Genomic DNA, 18,819 nt, shown 5'->3' on the forward strand with positions numbered 1-18,819 from the left:
TAGCCAGTTAAAATGTTTGAAGGCCGTCGCCCATGCACCCAAGACTCTAGGCCCTGGCCACAACCACCGCAACATATCACACCCATAGATCATACCCATAGAATCAAACATCTATCAAATATTTGCAAATCTACAGTTTGTGTACTGTTTGTTTTGTATAGTTTGTATGTGAAGTTTAGGCTATGTCATGTCGTTAAGATTGTAGAATTTGGTAACAAGCACTGAAATATAACATATCCATGGAAGTAAACATTTTGTATTGTGGTGTATGGTTAGATGTTTGCTTCAATGGTTATGTTATGAGGCAGTATATATAAGTTGTATTATAATATACTACTGTTTGATTTTTTGTGATTGGATATATTTTTTTCATGACTTGGGTAACTGGAGCAGATATTCTTTTTCAATTTCTGTGATGAAAGAAAAGATCATGTTATTGTAGGCAGTTTATAAAGACTACATTGCATAATAGACATGTCTGCTTTATTTCGACTGTCATATTTAGGAGTTTACAAACCAGTGTAATGTGCAATTTGCTCAGTTTCTGTGTTTGTTGCTTAAATGATTGCATATGTGGGGGAAAAAAATCCACGTTGGATTAAAAAAAGACTTTTTTGTTATGGTACAGTAAATTTCTTTCTTTGTTTTCAGCGTTTACTTGTTGTTTCTGGCTAGTGTTCTATCTGTTGGCTTGTTGCAGATTGTTAGATACCTGTTGTTGAATTGTAACTGGTTGTAGTTTTTTATTTATATTCTCAAGTTGCTAATCTATCTGTTGGGTTGTTGCAGATTCTTGGGGCAGTTAGATACATGTTGGCATATTCTAACTGTTTATTTCTTGTTATATTTTAGTGGTATTGATTTATTTGTTTGGTTGTTGTAAAATCTTGGGGCAGTTAGATACCTGTTGGCGTATTCTGACTGTTTATTTCTTCTTATAATTTAGTGGTATTTATTTATCTGTTTGGTTGTTGCAGAATTTTGGGGCAGTTAGATACCTGTTGGCATATTCTAACTGTTCATAGTTTTCTAATTGAAGTTTTATTAATGTTAATGCACAGATTAGTTATTAGTGATATTGATTTATTTGTTTGGTTGTTGCAAAATCTTGGGGCAGTTAGATACCTGTTGGCATATTCTAACTGTTTATTTCTTCTTATAATTTAGTGGTATTGATTTATTTGTTTGGTTGTTATAGAATCTTGGGGAAGTTAGATGCCTGTTGGCGTATTCTAACTGTTTATAGTGTTCTAATTGAAGTTTTGTTAATGTTTATGTACAGATTAGTTATCAAATTTTGGTTTTAAGAAGATTAAATAGGCGTTTATAAGATTTGCTTGTAATCTCTGCTTTAGAGTAATGGTACTATCATCACATTCGAACCATCCATAATTCTTTTTTATATATGCAGTGTAGTGACCTGCATTGGTTGTGGCTCCTGCGTGGTAGATTATACCTATTGTTGTGAAGGTTTACTTACCAAGTGATACTTGACCATTTGTGAATCCAGTCAGCTTGCAGTTGTTTTTGGTACCATCTGCATTGTAACGTAGAAGCATTAATATTACGTATTTACTATGTGTTTGTATTTGTAAGGTGGAGCGATTATCTGAATTGCAGGTAGCACATAATCTGCCATGGTTTGCATTTTGTACAAGTTGCTGAAATATTGTTGCACAGAGTGCATGTATGTTTCCACAAGTATGAATCATCTCAAAGATTTCATTTATAGGTATATTTTTGTTTTCCAGTACTATAATTAAGTAAGTACATTAGAAATTCTTGTGGATCTTCCTGTGAGTTTATAGTGAATTTCACCATTCCAGTTGTGTAAGTAAATGTTGTCAACAATTGGTGGCAATTGAAATAAAATATTTATTGCTACATTTGCATAGCAATTTACACCAGTTATATTTTGAAAATTTAAATGGACAGATAGTTCTGTGTCCAAGTCACTTCTTCTGAGTGTGTGTTGCTTCTTTGAAGAAGTACCTGAGTTACTTTGAGTAGTAGATTCTTATTTTATTGTAGTGATTGATGACGTATTAGCTTCTTTTACTCTATTTGGAGGATTTGCAGTGAGATCCTGTTGCATTTCTGTTTGAAGTAGTTTTCTTTTACAACATTTTGCTTTTTGTGGAACAGGATAGGTTTTTAGTGAATGTAGTCTATTGTATTCTAAAATGCAAGGAATATCAGCGATTACTTTACTTGCATCAAAGTTGATTAGAAATAGACCGTCAAGTGTACATAAGTGTGATAGTGCTACGTAGCTCATGCCTTCTTTAAAGACTGTGTTCCCAATATCTATCAATGCTTTATCTAGGGTAATACATTGTGATTTGTGAATGGTGACTGCATATGCTAGAGTTAGAGAAAATTGTTCTCTGTGTACTTGCATGTCTTTTAAAAGAAGGAATCGGGCTGTTGAGCATCCTATCCTTTTTACTTTTGATAGTTTGTCAAAGAGAATATTGACAATCTCAATGCTGTTGTCACGTGGGTATGTTTGAAAGCCAACACCCGTACCAAGTGCTCCATTAACTAGTCCTTGTTCCAAGTCAAGTTTATGTTTAAGCATTACTCTACAGTTTAAAGATAATTTTAATATTTTATCCAAACCAGCTGTGTATGAGATAGAGTTTTTTTAAGTTATTTAGTCTTGTTGTGGCTTGTTGACACACAGATAGTGTCATACCATGTACGTCCAGTCTGTCTGTGGAGCAAATTTCAATTATTGGTTGCATTTCTTTTTTCAACATTGTTTCATTGAATTTGGAACAACTTGCAAGAGTTGGCATCAAGGACATACAATTGACATTTTTGTGTGCTAATGGTTCCATAACATCAGTAGCACATGAGTTATGGCCATAAAGTGCATGGATGTGCCGGGTTTTTAATATTGCTTGTGCTTCTTGAAATAGTACACCAACTCTAATACATTTTAAAACGTTGGCGTAGGTGAGGTCTGCAGACAGGCGCAAGTTTTCTCTTAATTCTCTGTATTGGAAATGTTGCCAAAGGTTAACATTTCCTAAGCTGCCAACAGTTTTACATCAGAGTTTGTGTCCTAAGGTTTTAAAAATAGGTTCACCTTTCACTGGTGTCAATTGAAGAAGATCTCCGAAAACAAAAATGTGTTTTCCTCCAAAGAGCTCTTCATAGTTTGTTTTGAGTGCTTCTTGTAATCTGAGGTGAATCAAAGCCAACATTATGTTGGAGACCATGCTCACTTCATATATTAGTAGCATTTTCATTTGTTTCAACACTCTGTGTAGTTCCATTGCAGCTTCTGTAGAAAGTTTGTAATATTCTAATTTGTTTTGGTGTTCTACTGGAAGGAGTAGTAATCGGTGTAAAGTGACACACCTATGTTGTAGGCAGCTAAACCTGTGGGGGCAGTTACAACAGCTGACAGTTTGTTGTTTGTCAATTGTTGAAGGAACCTGCTGATGATTTTGATTAAGAATGTTTTGCCTGAACCAGCTTGACCACTGACGTATAGTAGTATAGGTTTGTAATTTTGGCAGGTACCTTCTTTATTTTCATGTTGTACAACATGTGCAATTTCTTTTGTTATTTCTTGAAAAATGCTACGCTGCTCATTGTTCAGTTTTGATTTTAGTCCAGTTAAGTCTTCTGTATCTTCTTCATAGTGGACACGGTGTTTTCTACTTCTGTCATATCTAATTCTGCCTCATTTGCTATTAGTGGCTGTCCCAGTGGTTCTTGGCTTCCTGTTACAGAAGGTTGAATACTGTCGGCAGTATCCTTATCTAGTTGGGCCTGGAGTTCTTCTTCATGTTGCTGTTCATTGTGCAACAATTTTTTGTACTGTGTAAAGTTTACATCAGTTATAGTGCTTTCATTTGCTTTGAAAGCGTCTTCATAGGAGTCATAGATATCTAGTAACTCTTCTTCTTTTCTCCATGGTTTAAAAAGTTGTTACAGGGACATGTAATATAGTTCTTTATGTTGAGGTGTTTTTAATGACAATTTGACATGATTAATTAAGCTTTGTTTGGTAAGTTTCACTAAGCTGCTTTTACAATTTGTCACTCTGTATCTACCTTTATTTTCATCTGGTTTTATATTATTTTTGTATGTGAAGTTTTGGGCTATGTGGTATAGACACAAGGTTTCCAAAGTGGTACTCCTGTTTGGGTAGTATGTGTGTAGTAAATAATTTTTCAAAATGTCTTGGCTGTTAGGATCATTTTTGGCTATTGTTTCTATGTCGTCATATGATTTTAGAACTCTTTTTCTAGATTTAGCAGGACCAAGACTTAGCCATACTATATTTTCAGATTTTCCATACAAAGCAGCACCGGTTAAACGATCTGCAGCTTCATACTAGCCACATTCTCTATGAGAGAGCATTTTTATGCCTAAGCTGTACAATTTCTGAGACAGTGTTTTGTCCGATTATAGGTCATCCCAGAAGTCTTGAAGCTCTGTTTTTTCTGCTTTTGTTAAGTAGGCTGTAACTTATCGTGCAACTGCAGTGGAATCGTCTGCAATGTACTGCACATCTATGTTTGCATTCCATAAGAGGGCAATTATTGCATTGTAATAATTGACATATTTTGCTTCTTCTGTTCTTTTTATGTAATTTGTGTTCCTACGTGATTTACCTTTGACACTATGTCTAACTCAAGACATGAAGTTGTTCACTTTACCTGTTTCTGTAACTGGTCTAGGGAAAACAAAGTGGCATTTGGTGTATTATTTCCCTTTGTTTTTGTATTTGCGACGACAATATTTCCCACATTTGTGCCTTTGAAATTGTACAATTTGTGCATGAAGATCACTATTTATTACTTCTGATGGAATTTCACATGTGACATATTTTTCGATAAACTGTAAAACAGTGGCATCACTGTCTTGACCAAATTTAGGAGCATCTTTAATCCATAAAAGCATGTGTATATGTGGTGCTCCGATGGCTTGGTATTCTTTTCTCCAAAAAAAGTGTTGCACTTCTCTGAGGGGAGGAACAGTTTTATTACAAATAAAGTGTAGCATAGAGTTGCTAGTTCACTTTCAAAGAGAAAGTGGAATATGTATTCCACATTTTGTCTAAATATGGGATCTTCAGAATACATTCGTAACGAGCGGTATTCTAATGCTGTTATCTGAATATGTCTATCATCGTACCATCCTCCTTTCCCAGTAAGAAAGAGTAGAGGAAAAACACATGCTTCTATATTTTTTCCTATATGCTGATTGGTGATCCTTTGTTTTGTCACATTTGGTACGTTTCTAGTGCATCATCTATGGTGTCTTTAGAGTGTAATGGATGAATTATATAATGGTCTAAAATATTGGATACTGTAGCAGGATCTAGAAGTTCAAATTGACCAGTTTCTGGTGACTCTTGAATTATTTCAGTGGTTTCCCTCAAGTTTTCTTCAATATTAATTTCTTTGTAGCATTCATTATTTTCTTTTAGATATTGCAAGGCTTATCTAACTTTATGTAAGTCTACGAGTTGTTGCCAATTTTCTTTGTCTTTATAGGTACACCATTTACTAAGACAATTAAAGATTGCTTTATTGGACGTTGCACTCCCAGAGTCTGCACATTTTCTTTCAGATCTAATGGTAAATAAACTACTTTGCCACAAATGCTTTTCACTAATTCAGAGGGAGGTCATTTTGCTGTTTTTGGTTGAAGGCGTATTATTGCTTGAAATGGGTGCACTGTTTGAATTATGATGCTCTCATATAAATTGAGTTGTTGCAGGGGTTTTGGTCATGGGAATCATTCCAAGTTATTTGTGATAGCACGTGAAGGAGTTTGGTTGTTGTCAGGTTTTGTAGTGCAGTAAGTGCAAAGTATTAAGGGGTCAGTTATTTCGTATTTGTTTTCTGGTATAAGGTACAGAGCTAATTCACACCATTTGGAATCTTCATTGTGTTCTATTTTGTATGTTACATCTACAGTTTTTGTGTTACTTTTATTACAAGTTCTGCGGCAACACACACACACATGGTTTGGTACTTCAGCGGATGTACTTTAAAATTTTAGTATTCTTTTTTGTATGTGTATAGTAGAAGGTTGCCATCTGTACAATTGTTGCTAGTCTGTTGTAAAGCTATTGCATTTTGTAAGTGGGTTTCACTTCCAAAATATTTTCTCTGGATATGCTCTATGTCTTCGAGTAGGTCTTTGACTGTACCATGTAGTATATTGTTATTTAAATTGGCTAGTGCTAAAGCAGGACTTTTAGCATAGTACAGTTTATAGACTAGATTTCTTATAGTTGAATGATGTGTTGATATGATGGAAGGTGCTTTTGCAAATAGGTCCTGAAATGCAGGCTAATGAATGTCCTTGTAGTCCTGTGTATTTGTGCACTGGACAGGTATTTATTTTTTGTAGTAGTTTCATTTTGATTTTGTCTTTCACATACTGATTGAGGATCTGGCGTAAACATTTGAAAGATTTTTTGGCAATGTTGCACATTGACGTGCACTGCCATTTGTATACTGGACGTTCTAGTTCAGTCGAATGGAGAGGTGATACTGAGTTTTCTGGGGATATTTTTGTAAGCAGAATTTCTTGTTGCATTATGGTATTATTACGTTATTCATACCCTTGTCCACTGCTATGTATGGACATTTTTTTTGTTTGCTTTTGTTTGTATGCTTCTTCATTGAAATATGGTTCTGTGCTCATGGTGTGACTCCATCCACCTCCACAGATATTTAAGAAGTTATTTTTGTTGACATTCCATTTATTGAGAAGTCTTTTTTGTAATTTAGTAGTTAGTTTTGCTAGTGATTTCATTCTGTTTAACACTAAAATAAATAACTTCCTTTTGAGAAGGATTGCACTGTCTATGAGAGCTTCTAAGATTAATTTTCTATGGTAGGCTTTAAGGGTTGTGCATGATTTCTCTCCTGTTTTTATAATATTCTGAAGGACTCTGTGCTGGAATATTTTTTCTAGTATGGTTACTTGCTAATACATCAAGATTCATAGGAGCAGTGTTAGCAGTAGTGGTAGCTGAATTATTCTCAATCACTTTCTGTTTCGTTTTACATTTTGAAAGTGGAGGGATAGTTTTTGTACTGGAAGCTTGTTTTGTTTCACTTAATAACTCTATTAGATCTTTTGTTTGAACTTTTTCTACAAATTCTGCTAGAGATGGATGCTTATTTTGGACACTTATTTTCATTTGGTCTACTTCTTTGTTGCTTTCTACGAACTTGCTTTTTGGTAGGCATTCTTTGGGGACTGTTGAAAGAAAATAAGGTATGGGTTGGGCTGTTCTGCAATGTATGTGTGCTTTGTGCAGGGGTGTCTGAATATGATGTTAAGGATGGATGTGGTGGTGTGGCATTGTGCATTGGACAGCTACGACTAGTTGGGAAGGCTATTCTTGTATATGTGTGTTAGTATCCTGGGGTTCAGATGACAGTAGAAAGTAAGCTAGTGGTGAGGAAAAGCACTAATAGTAAATCTAATGGTATAGAATTAAAAGAGTTCTTTGGTCTGCAATACTAACATTCTAGGGGCTGACTTATGTCATTTGTGCACCGAAAAACTGGGATTTGCGTGCCATTGTGCCTGCAAATCGCTGTTTAACAAATGGGGATTTGTGGCCAGAATGGTGCACACATCTCTGTTTTTTGGCGCACAAATTCCATGAATCAACCCCACAGTGTGTTTTAGTAACAGTAAGAAGATTATGGTAGTATTGTACTTACTTTTTTGTTTGGAATGAGCAGGTTTCTTCTCAGTTGTTGTTTGTACTTCAGATGCTGCTGCTTTTCTGGAGAGTGGTCTTCACTGCAATTGTAAATGAAAGAAGTTAGTAATGTTATGTGTATATAGCAATGATTTTAATTTAGACATTGATTTTTATGTTTTTGTAGTAGTATTCTTGTTTGATAACTGAACATAGTGTGTGCATGCAGTTTCCTTTGACTATGTGCAGCCTTTATATTTTACTTACAATATGTTAGTTCAACATTCTTTGCAAATGAGTAGAATACTAAGTATTTGAAACTCACCTGGTTTCTTAGGGCTGTGTTATTGCATGTTAGGAGATAGAAGAAATAATGATGTACTTGTTTTGCAATGTTTGTAAGGTAAATGGCAGAAACTGTATAGAAAAGCATAGAATGTATGCGTTTGTGAAGGTGTGGGTAATAAAGCAGAAAGATGTGATGTACAGGGAGTGGTGCTATTTCAGCTGGTAGTTTTTCAATGATAGTGTCTATCTTTGTGAGTGTATAAAGATGTATGAACTCATCCTGGCTGTGTGTAATTTTATAATACACTACTAAGTGTTTTTCTACAATTATACTGTTATTTCTCCTATCTTTTAATATGAAATTACACTTTTTTTAGATAGCTGTGTGTGTAAAAAAATAATTTTGATAGCAGGCAGGTTTGGAAGTGACAGTTGATTATAGCAGATGGGAAAAATGACAGTAAGTTCATTTTGTAGGTTATCCAGGTTAAGTGGCAGTTACCCTGTTTATATGCATTTATACAAGAGCTGTACATGTACTGTGAAGAAAATATGCATACCTGTAGTTTGTATTCATGCATGTGGATATTGCTGCAGCTGCAAGTATAAATCTTGGAGACTTGTACAGTGGTTTTTTTAGTAGGTGCTTTCCAATGATGTGAGACTTGTACTCAGAGTGATCAACAGTACATTTGAAGTGCTGAACTCTGATGATGGAGTTAGATGTAGAGGTCTTGGATGTGATTGGTGGATGGTTGTGTGACTGCTTAGCTGTTTCCAATGAGGGAATTGCACAGAGAGTGAAATGGAAAGGGTAGAAGGGCTGTCCAAGAGTTATGCGGTCCGCGGACACCACAGCTGTCTGCGGACAGGGCGTGCCACATCCAGGGTTTTCCAGAAAATCCAGCATGGAAAGGGGACTGTAGGTATTAGCCAATAAGGTGTTTAGGGTGTGGATTTGTGTTGAAAGAGGCTGTGTGTAGTGAGGCTGGCAGAGGTAGAGAAAGTCAGGTTGTTGGTGCTTGGAGATATGTTTGTGCATGGCTTACAGCAGTATGCTCAATGCAGACATGTGGCAAACAATTTTGATGTTAAAGGAGTGGAGGTGGTGTGGAGCACTGTGCCTGATTGCAAGGTACAGGGAATTGTACAAGTTTGTGAAGATATGGGCAGGATGAACAGTCCCCATGAGGTAGTTTTTCAATGTGGTGCTTTCCATTTGTGCTCGGTCAGTGCCCTAACTTTGTTGGCAGATTTGGAGCACTTGGTTCAAGCAGTAATGAACATCCTTCCAAATGCCAAAGTTATTTTTTCTGGATTAGTAACTAGGGCAATATGGGACAATAGTTCTGTTTTGTGTCCTCAGCAAAACATTGCTAGGTGTGCAATCAACCGAGGCATGTGTGCTTTCATGCTTAGAGCTGCTATGTTCTTCTGTCATAATGAGAATATTGATTCCAGTAATGCTGTTTATTTTAAAGAAGATGGCATTTCTTTATCTTTTATGGGAACTGCCATGCTGTTCTGGAATGTGAGGGTTGCTTTGGAAAAGGTTATGTGAAGATTTTAGGAGTAAACTAAAAATACAAAATAACAGGTGTCTGTCAAGCATCTGCAAACAAATATTTTTTTTTTTAAAATGTCTCTTTTCAGAGCCAATGGGGCACAATATTTAAATTTACATTCACCACGCTCAGATTTTTGATATGTGCGCAGACATGGCGGTTGTCCGCGGATACCGCATATTACAGGGATTTTGGGGTTGAGAGGCATGCAAATGAGAATGAGTAGAGCAAGGGATTGGTCAATAAAGTTTACTGGTTGTGTTGTGTAAGGAGAGAGTTTGTTAGAAAGTCTTTTTTCTCTGAGAAGAACAGATAGCTATGCTTGTGTGTTTCAGAAAACAGTTTATCTGTATTTTGGGAGACTCATGGATACATTGGTTGGAGGTGCATGCAGAACGCTGTGGAGTAGCTGCAGATCTTCGATTCCCTTATGTGGAAGTGCATTGGCATGGAGTGCGTGGAATTAAGTGGCTGGACTTTGTACATCTCTGTGCTACTTTGGAGACACAACATCATCCAGACATAATTATAATTCATTGTGGAGGGACCAGTTTAGGACATGTGTCTGGAATTTCTTTGCAATTTGCAATGAAAGAAGGACTTGGGAAGGTCATGGACATGTTTCCAAATTCTCAAGTAATTTTTACTCATATTGCGCAGAGACAAATGTGGCTGCGTTCTTCTTCATTTGGTCCACAAATGGAGAAAGCGAGGCACAATGTCAACAAGGCTGTTTGTGCCTTTTTAAGAGATGTTGGCATGTCCTCCTTTTACATTGAAAATATTATGTTTCGTAGCACATACATTTTTCGCAGAGATGGAGTCCATCTTACTTATGCTGGCAATCAGATTTTTTTGATAAATGTACAAAATGCATTGCAACCTTTTTTGGAATTTCAGCCATCCATTTTGCAGTAGGTTTTGACCATTTGAAGTTTTTCATACACAAACAAATACCACCAAAAGGCTCTTTTCAGAACCAGCACTTCCTCCCATAGAAAAGTGCAATGGGTTTGATAGGGCAGCACCCCCAAATTGTAGGTGTCCGCGAACTCTCTGCGGACTTCTAAAAAATGCACAGTGCCCTGCTCCATTTATTTGCCACTTCTATTTTTTAACTGTGAAAGTTGGTTCTGAAAAGAGCCTTTTTTTTGTTGTTTTATATTTGTTTTTGTTTTCTTTACACATGACACACAAGGAAATGAGTGGAAAGAAGGGTAAGGAAGGGGCACCAACCATGGGGATAAGAAAGGGCAGGTGGAGAGAGGAAGATGTAGGGTGGGCCTAATTTAGGTAGTGGGCAGACCTTCTCATGCTCTGTGACCACAGCCTCGAAAGCACACTGAAGACTCTCCCCCCTGCAGAGTATTGCGTTGCAGTACATACACAATATTGTGACCCTCGAAAGGTAAGGGTCAACAGCATCAACGATGGCCTCTGAGGCAGCTGGAGGGATGCGCTGTCCCACAGGTGTGTCTCTTGTGGTGACAGGAGCGGAAACAGAGGATGTTGTAGAGGAACTCAACCTATTACATTTATCACAAGGTACAACCTTGCAAACGGCCCCACCGTGGAACGACCTTAGGTGTTGCTTCATGGATGTCGTACCAAAGCTGTACGAACCAGGCCTCCCACGACTCAGCACCATTTTGCACTGGTTGCAGGTGACCTTGTTCGCACGTGCTTTTGGTCCGTCACCATGAATGGTAAACAACCACCACACCCAAGACTCACGGCGAGTGCTGGTAGTAGGGACTTCCACTACCTCATCCTCTTCATCCTCTTCATCCTCCTCCTCTACATCCTCACGTCTGTTCCCTTCTGCAGGCCCTTGGGGAGGTGGTGGTGGTGGGGGGGCTGGTGGTGGTGCTGAGGCAGAAGCAGCACCAACTGGAACAATAGCAGCCATGGATGCCATCAGGTTTGATGATGCAACAGCAAAGGCAGCAAAAGCAGATAATCTTCAATAGTAGGAAGACAGAATAAAGATGAGCTCTAGGGTGCAGCCTTTTTTAGGGGTGCAGGTGTGCTCTCCGCGGACAGCCGCGCAGTCCACGGACAGATCGAGCATCCAAAAAGGCTCAAAAAGTATGTAGAAAGCCAGAGTCATTGTCTGGGACATGTGCAATGGTGAATTTTTACTGTCAAATACTTTGGATTGTCTAAAAAAGTATGTTTTAAATGTTCAGGGACCCGGACAGTGTCCTCAAATCAGGACACACGCTCAGCATGGGTGCTGTCACATGATGACATCGCGAACATGTCCGCGAATGCCACGGGTTTCCGTAGGACACCAAATGCGTAGAAACGGTCATGCGCATGTGTTTTCTACGGACAGTGTTCGGGTCCTCAAACAAATTAAAAGTGTGACACATGTGAGATGGACAATTACAGACAGGCGCGATGTTCGTAGGACTTATGGGTGTGGTGCGCATATGCGTAGATGTTCTACGGAGAGTACAGACAGGTATGGTGTCCTTAGGACACCTCCATTATGGTTAATTGCGGATATTCCGGACACTGAGTGTGTTCTAAGAACAGTTTCATCTTGCTTGCGGACAGTACGGACAGGTATATTGTCCTTAGAACATCTCCATTTTGGTTAATTCCAGACATTCCGGACACCTAATGTGTTCTAAAAACAGTTCCAGCTTGCTTGCAGGCAGTACTGACAGGTATAGTTTCCTTAGGACACATCCATTTTGGTTAATTGCGGACATTCCGGACACCCGCGCTGTCCGTGGACACCCTAACTGCCTTTTAAAAAAAAAATAAGATACAAAGGAATGAAGTAACAACACATGTAATATTTTATTATTATATACAAATATAACATTTATGAAAGAGAGGGGGAAGCAGAAACTGACACAAATACAGGGGAATTAAGGGTTTGGAGAGGATCGATGCGAGGGGATGAAGGGATGGAAGTCTCATCATAACATTTTTCTTGGTGGTGAGGGTTTGGGCATATTTGACTGGGACATGGAGGGGGGAACAGGTGCATGTGGGACAATGATATTTAATTTTTTCTTCTATGTGGTCCTCTACAAAATGTTTCAAAAGATTGAAATTTTCCATAAGCATTTGATATGATATGATATGATATGGTATTTATAACACGCCTATACACAAGTGTTTTCAAGGTGCGACGAGGCAAGGGTGGGGGAACAAAGGGAAGACAGAACAATGATCCTACTAGGCCAGGTATCATTCAGATCGCACAAGTGCATGGGGAGGGGAAAGGGAAAAGTGCGTGGGGGGGAGAGGGGAAAGTGGAGTACATGGGATAGTAGATAACAAAAAAAAAAGATAAATAAAAAGGCCACTGGTGGCAAGTGCAAGGAAGTGCAGACATAAGTGCTAGTAGGGGTACAGTAGGGATACAGAAAACAGTCCCCAGTGCAGCGGTTGCCAGGCAGGCAGTGCAAGTGGGCAACTGGTGGGGCCTGGGCCAGAGTGTCAGAAGGATGGCCAGGTAACCAGTGCCATTTCAGCCAGGAATTTAGCAGGGGAGAGGGGGAGAGAAAGCAGAGGCAAAGAGGAAGGTTTTGAGGTACTTCCGGAACCAGAGATGGTTCCCCTCAAGTTTCAGGGAGGCAGGAAGGCTGTTCCAGAGGGAGGCCCCGGCCGAAGAGAGAGATCTACCACCAACTCGTTGCTTGGAGAAGCGACTGACCCTGAGGGAGTTGGATGCGGAAGAGCAGAGAGCTCGAGAAGGAAGATATTTAGGAAGAGATAGTTGAAGGTATTGCGGCCCCACGCCCCAGAAGGCCTTGTGGACAATACAGAGGGTTTTGAACTTAATCCTCATAGCCACTGGGAGCCCGTGAAGAGATTTCAGTCCTGGAGAGATACGATCCCTGGGCTTGAGGCCAAGGACAAGTCTTGCAGTCCTGTTCTGGATCAGTTGCAGAGGGCAGAGAGTAGAGGCAGGCAGATTTAGATAGAGGCTGTTACAATAGTCCAGCTTAGAAAGAACTACGGCTCTGGAGACAGTGAGCTTCTGGGGGAAGGAAAGGAAAGGAAGTATACCTCTGAGGAGGTGCAGCTGGTAGTGTGACTTCTTAGAGACATCAGAGATGTGAGGAGAGAAGGAGAGTGTGGAATCGAAGATGATGCTGAGGTTTTTTGCTGTGCAGGTGGGAGCAGGAAGAGGGCCAAGACAGGCCAGCCAGAGAGCTGCAGGGAAGGAGAGAGCGGGTGCGCCAATGAGTAGAATCTCAATCTTACTGGCATTAAGGCAAAGGTCATTGGCGACACACCACTCATGGATGGCAGACAGACAATCAGAGATGAGGGAAGGAGAGGAGGAGGCCGAGGATAGCCTGAAAATGAGCTGGGTGTCATCCGCATAGCACTGAAAGTTGGGGCAAAGAGCGGTGATGCGGTGGGCAAGGAGTGCCACGTATTGGTTGAAAGGCCAGGGAGAGAGGTTAGACCCCTGGGGGACACCGCAGGTAGAGATAAAGATATCGGAGAGGAAGGACCCACGTTGGACCTGGGAGAGTCGGTCATAGAGGAAAGAAGTCAGCCACGCCAGAGCCTGACCAGTGATACCCAGGTTATCACGGAGACGGTTGAGCAGGATGGCATGATTGACTGTGTCAAAGGCAGAAGAGAGATCGAGCAGGATGAGGACGCAAGTGGTGTTGGAGTCAAGGTTGGAGAGCAGGTCTTCACGGATGTTCAGGAGAGCAGTTTCTGTGCTTCCGGCAGCTCTGAAGCCAGACTGATGGTCATGAAGACAACCAACAGATTCAGTGTGGAGATTAAGCTGGGTGATGGCCAGTTTCTCCAGGAGCTTGCCCAGAAAGGGAGTGGTGGAGATTGGGCAGTAGTTAGCCGGGCAGGAGGGGTCGGCAGAGGGTTTTTTAAGAAGAGGGTGCACAAGGGAAAGCTTCAGGGGGGATGGGAAGACTCCAGTGGTGAAGGAGTGATTGCAGAATTCAGCCAGGGTGGGAGCAAGGGAGTCGATGTAGTCCTTGATAGTTTTGGAGGAACAAGGGTGAACCTGTTTCATAGATCGGACTTGTCTAGAAACCTCGTCTGCAGAGAAAAGGGGAAAGGCAGAGAAGGATGGAGTGGGTTGGCTGCAGAAGGGCCAGTGGAAGAGCAGGGAATGGAGGGAGGGAGGCGATAGGAGAAGAGTAAGGACAGGATGTCCTGAGATTTAGAAACGAAGTGAGAAGCCAGTGCCATGCAGAAGGCCTGGGAAGGGACAGGAGAGGTAGAGACTGTGGCAGGGTTGGCCAGTTCCTTCCAGATTTTAAAGAGTTTGGCTGAGTTGTTAGATGCCGCAGAGATGCGGGCTTGGATATGAGCTCTCTTCTTTGTGAGGACAGAGAGCCGTTATTACCTTTGCAACAGGAGGCAGGCCAGTTTGTCAGAGGATGAACACGAAGCACGCCATTTCCTTTCGGCCACCCTGCACTTGCGTTTTAGGGTGATTAGGGTGATGAGGTCTGAGTCATACCAGGAGAGACGCTTCAGATAGATTCTCATGACAGGGTCAAGAATATCAAAAGTATCAGATATAGAAGAGTGGAGCATGGAGAGGGCTGTGTCAGAGTGAGAGTCAGCCAAAGGGGGAGGAGGGGTTGAGAAGGTGGCGGCAAAAGCCTCACTTGACAAGCATTTCATGGGTTGGATGACCAAGAAGTTGGGTGGCAGTGATGGAGGTGGCTTGGCCTGAGGAGTAGGGAGTGTGAGGTGGGAAGATAGTAGAAGGTGATCACTCCAGGAGAGAGAAGTGGAGAGAGGGACAGAGAGAGGAAGGTCAGAGGAGATCAGAACACGAGAGTCTGCCCTGCAGAGTGAGTTGGGCCAGAGTGGAAAATAGTGAGTGAGAGAGAATCGCAGAGGTCACAAAAGAGTCCAGAGGGAGGACAGGAGGCATCCAGGTGGATGCTAAAGTCTCCAAGAAGGAGGAGTTGAGTGGTAGAGGCCAGGAGTGAGGAGGAGAGATCCGCCCACTCAGAGAGGAAGGAACAAATCTGACCAGGTGGCCGATAGATAGTAGCCACTGTAAGGGAGTGGCAGGGGGAGAGAGAGAGCCTGAAGACAAGGCATTCATATGAGGAGTAGGCCTGCGTAGGAGTGACAGTGGCAGGAATCCACTTGGGGAAGATCAGGGCTACATCACCACCAGAGCGGTTGGACCTGGGCATGGAGAGGATCTTGTAGCCATCAGGGAGGAGAGTGTTGAAGCTAGTGACAGAGCCAGCTGTGAACCATGTCTTGGTGAGACCGAGGACATCAAAGTCAAGTTCTTCCAGAAGGCGGCAGATATCAGAGGCGTGTTTGACAGCAGAGTGAGAGTTTAGAGTGGCAATATGGAGAAGGTTGCCATCCTTGAAGAACTTCAGTGGAGGGGTACAGATCATAGGTATGCCCTTTGGAGGTGTAGCGGGAGCCCGAGAGGTTGCAGAGAGGGAGGGGGAAGGCAAGGTAGCCAAGGAGGAGGCAGAAGGGGGAGGCAAGGTAGTAGGGGAAAGGCGTGAGGGGACAGAAGGAAAAGAAATCCATTTTTTTTCCATGTGCTGTAGAGTATTTTCTAATGTCTCTTTTGCTGTATTATTTTCAATGTTTGTATGGTCTGTTAAAAAAATATATGTTAAGTACACATAAAGTAATGATTATTAATTTGCTTATATAGAGAAGTGTCTACCATTAGTATCACTGTCTTCAGACATTTTCATGTGGGAAATTTTCTTTAAGTCATTCCAAAGTACTGGACATTTCTGTGTAAAAAAAAAATATATTACTTTTAGTGTACCAAATACAGAAAGTTTAGAAATATATAAGAAAAATGAAGTTTACTTTCTAGTTTCTGGTAAGTTGTGTTCTTACTGTTGTGTAGGTCTGCTGTTGCTCCTAGCTGTGTAGTTTCTGTGAGGTAATTATGTTGGAAGCATATCTTTTTTGTTTTGGTATATTCCATTTTAGTACACATGGTACTTAAATGCATGGTTGATGTGTTACATATATAGGTTGCTCTTCTTATTTATTGTTACATATAATGTGTTCATGTGCTGCTTTTTGAACTTGTTCAGTGTTTATATGACATGATAGAACAATCTATCCTCCTCCTGAGTTTTTGGGTACTGTTGATGTTGTCCCCGTCCGTCCGTGGACATACACACAGTCCGCAGACATCAAAATCACTAGCAGGGGGTTCAGCATGTTATATGTATATAAAGTAAGGGAATCCTAGTAAACATCTATCAAATTCACACTATGTATATGTATATTCAGTAAAAAAAACGTTGATAAAGGGACGTTATGGTTAAGTTGCGCTACTAAAAACCTTTGAAATTCAGTAAAAAAACTTTGTTAAAGGGACGTTATGGTTCCAAGTAAAACCGCCAGTTATGGTAAGCTAAGCAACCATAACTCGCTCCGCCACCGTGCATTGCTAAGACTAACACCCAGGACATCAAAGATGACATCACAAATGTCATTGATGACATCACTGATGACATCACATGTCTGACTCACTGTTTTTTCCTTTAGTGATATATCTTAGATAGTAATAGTTCGGAACAAAGAAATCAAAAAGTACTATATTTGTAGACTTATACTTGAAATATGTTCTTGCAATAATTCACTTAGGGTCCACTCACAGCATATGAAACATATACATAGGAAAAATACACACTTAAAAGATAGCAATGCTTTCTGTGTATGAAGACAATCAGCAGGGTTATCAACACTTTCTTATTGTTTTTTTTTTTAATACTGTACTTTCTCTGGATGTGCTCATATTTCTATTTGCATTACTTCCTTTAGGGTGCAGTCACATCATGTGATATTTGTACATAGGTAAATAGTAGGTTTGAAGCAGAGCAATCCTTTCTGTGCATAAAGATAATCAGTTAGGTTGTGAAGACTTTCTGCTTCTACTGCTGCCTTTTTGCGTAGTTCACTTTTTCTATATATACTCATAGTTGTAAGTGTTGTTGTGTCTTTGTGTTTTGTATGTAATAATGACATGATGTAGTAAGTGGTTTTATTAGCTACTTATTACATTTTGCACAGTACACAAAACTGTAATAAGAAAGCATTTATCATTTATCATTTCACTATTCAACATGGGAAGATTATGAATATTGCACATCCATCATGTATGCTGCACACAATGCTTATATTTATACATGAATAGCTTAGTGTATATCAATGCATTTCCTAATGCACTACATAGCTCAAGACATCTATTCCAATGATCTTTGACACTTTTTTGTCAATATTATAATAAGAATCCCTTGTACAGAGTTTTAATGAAAAGTAAATGCGCATGTGATGTCATCAGTGATGTCATCAATGATATTTGTGATGTCATCTTTGAGGTCCTGGGTGTTAGTTTTAGCAATGCATGGTGGTGGCGTGAGTTATGGTTGCTTAGCTTACCATAACTGGCGAATTTGAGGGGTTTTTCGGTTTTACTTGGAACCATAACGTCCCTTTAACAAAGTTTTTTTACTGAATTTCACAAGTTTTTCTGTAGCGTAACTTAACCATAACGCCCCTTTAACAAAGTTTTTTTTTTTTAGGAATTAGATATATATATATATAGATAGATAGACTTGTGAATGTTGGCATGTGCCACACTTAGCTGAAAGTCTTAACCTTAGCTTGTGTCACATCTAGACAAGATTATGAATGTTAGCATGTGCCACACTCAGCTGAAAGTCTTAACATTATCTTGTGTCACTTCAAGATAGAATTGTGAATGTTAGCATGTGCCACACTCAGCTGGAAGTCTTAACCTTAGCTTGCGTCACATATAGATAGGATTATGAATGTTAACATGTGCCACACTTAGATGGAATAGGGAATGATAGCAGGCACCACACCCAGACATAATTGCAAGCACAACAATGCCAACTAACCAATCCACTAACAATTTCATCCCTCTGCATACACCTCTCAAACGCCAAACAAACACAACCACAAGCCTTAAACGCAGCAAACCGCATAAACGTCACTACAACAAAACAACAAAACAAACCGCACATAGACTTGCACAACAGCACACGCCGGCTACCGAACGGAAAGCACCCCAAGCCCAGACACCGGGCTGAGGCTGCCAACAGCACATCACTGCTATCTTGCACTTTTCCAGCTCATTCCCACTAACTCACCCCCCACCCCACTCTCCCTCTTTCAGAGCCACCAGAGCACCAGAGGACCACTCTGGTGGTGATAATGCGTGGTACAAATATCCTTTAACATTAACAGCATTTTGCCTGTGTATGGGGCAGGCAGAGAGGT

This window comes from Ambystoma mexicanum, chromosome 7p, assembly GCF_040938575.1.
Source record: "Ambystoma mexicanum isolate Mex_15411 chromosome 7p, UKY_AmexF1_1, whole genome shotgun sequence".
NCBI classification, from domain to species: Eukaryota; Metazoa; Chordata; class Amphibia; order Caudata; family Ambystomatidae; genus Ambystoma; species Ambystoma mexicanum.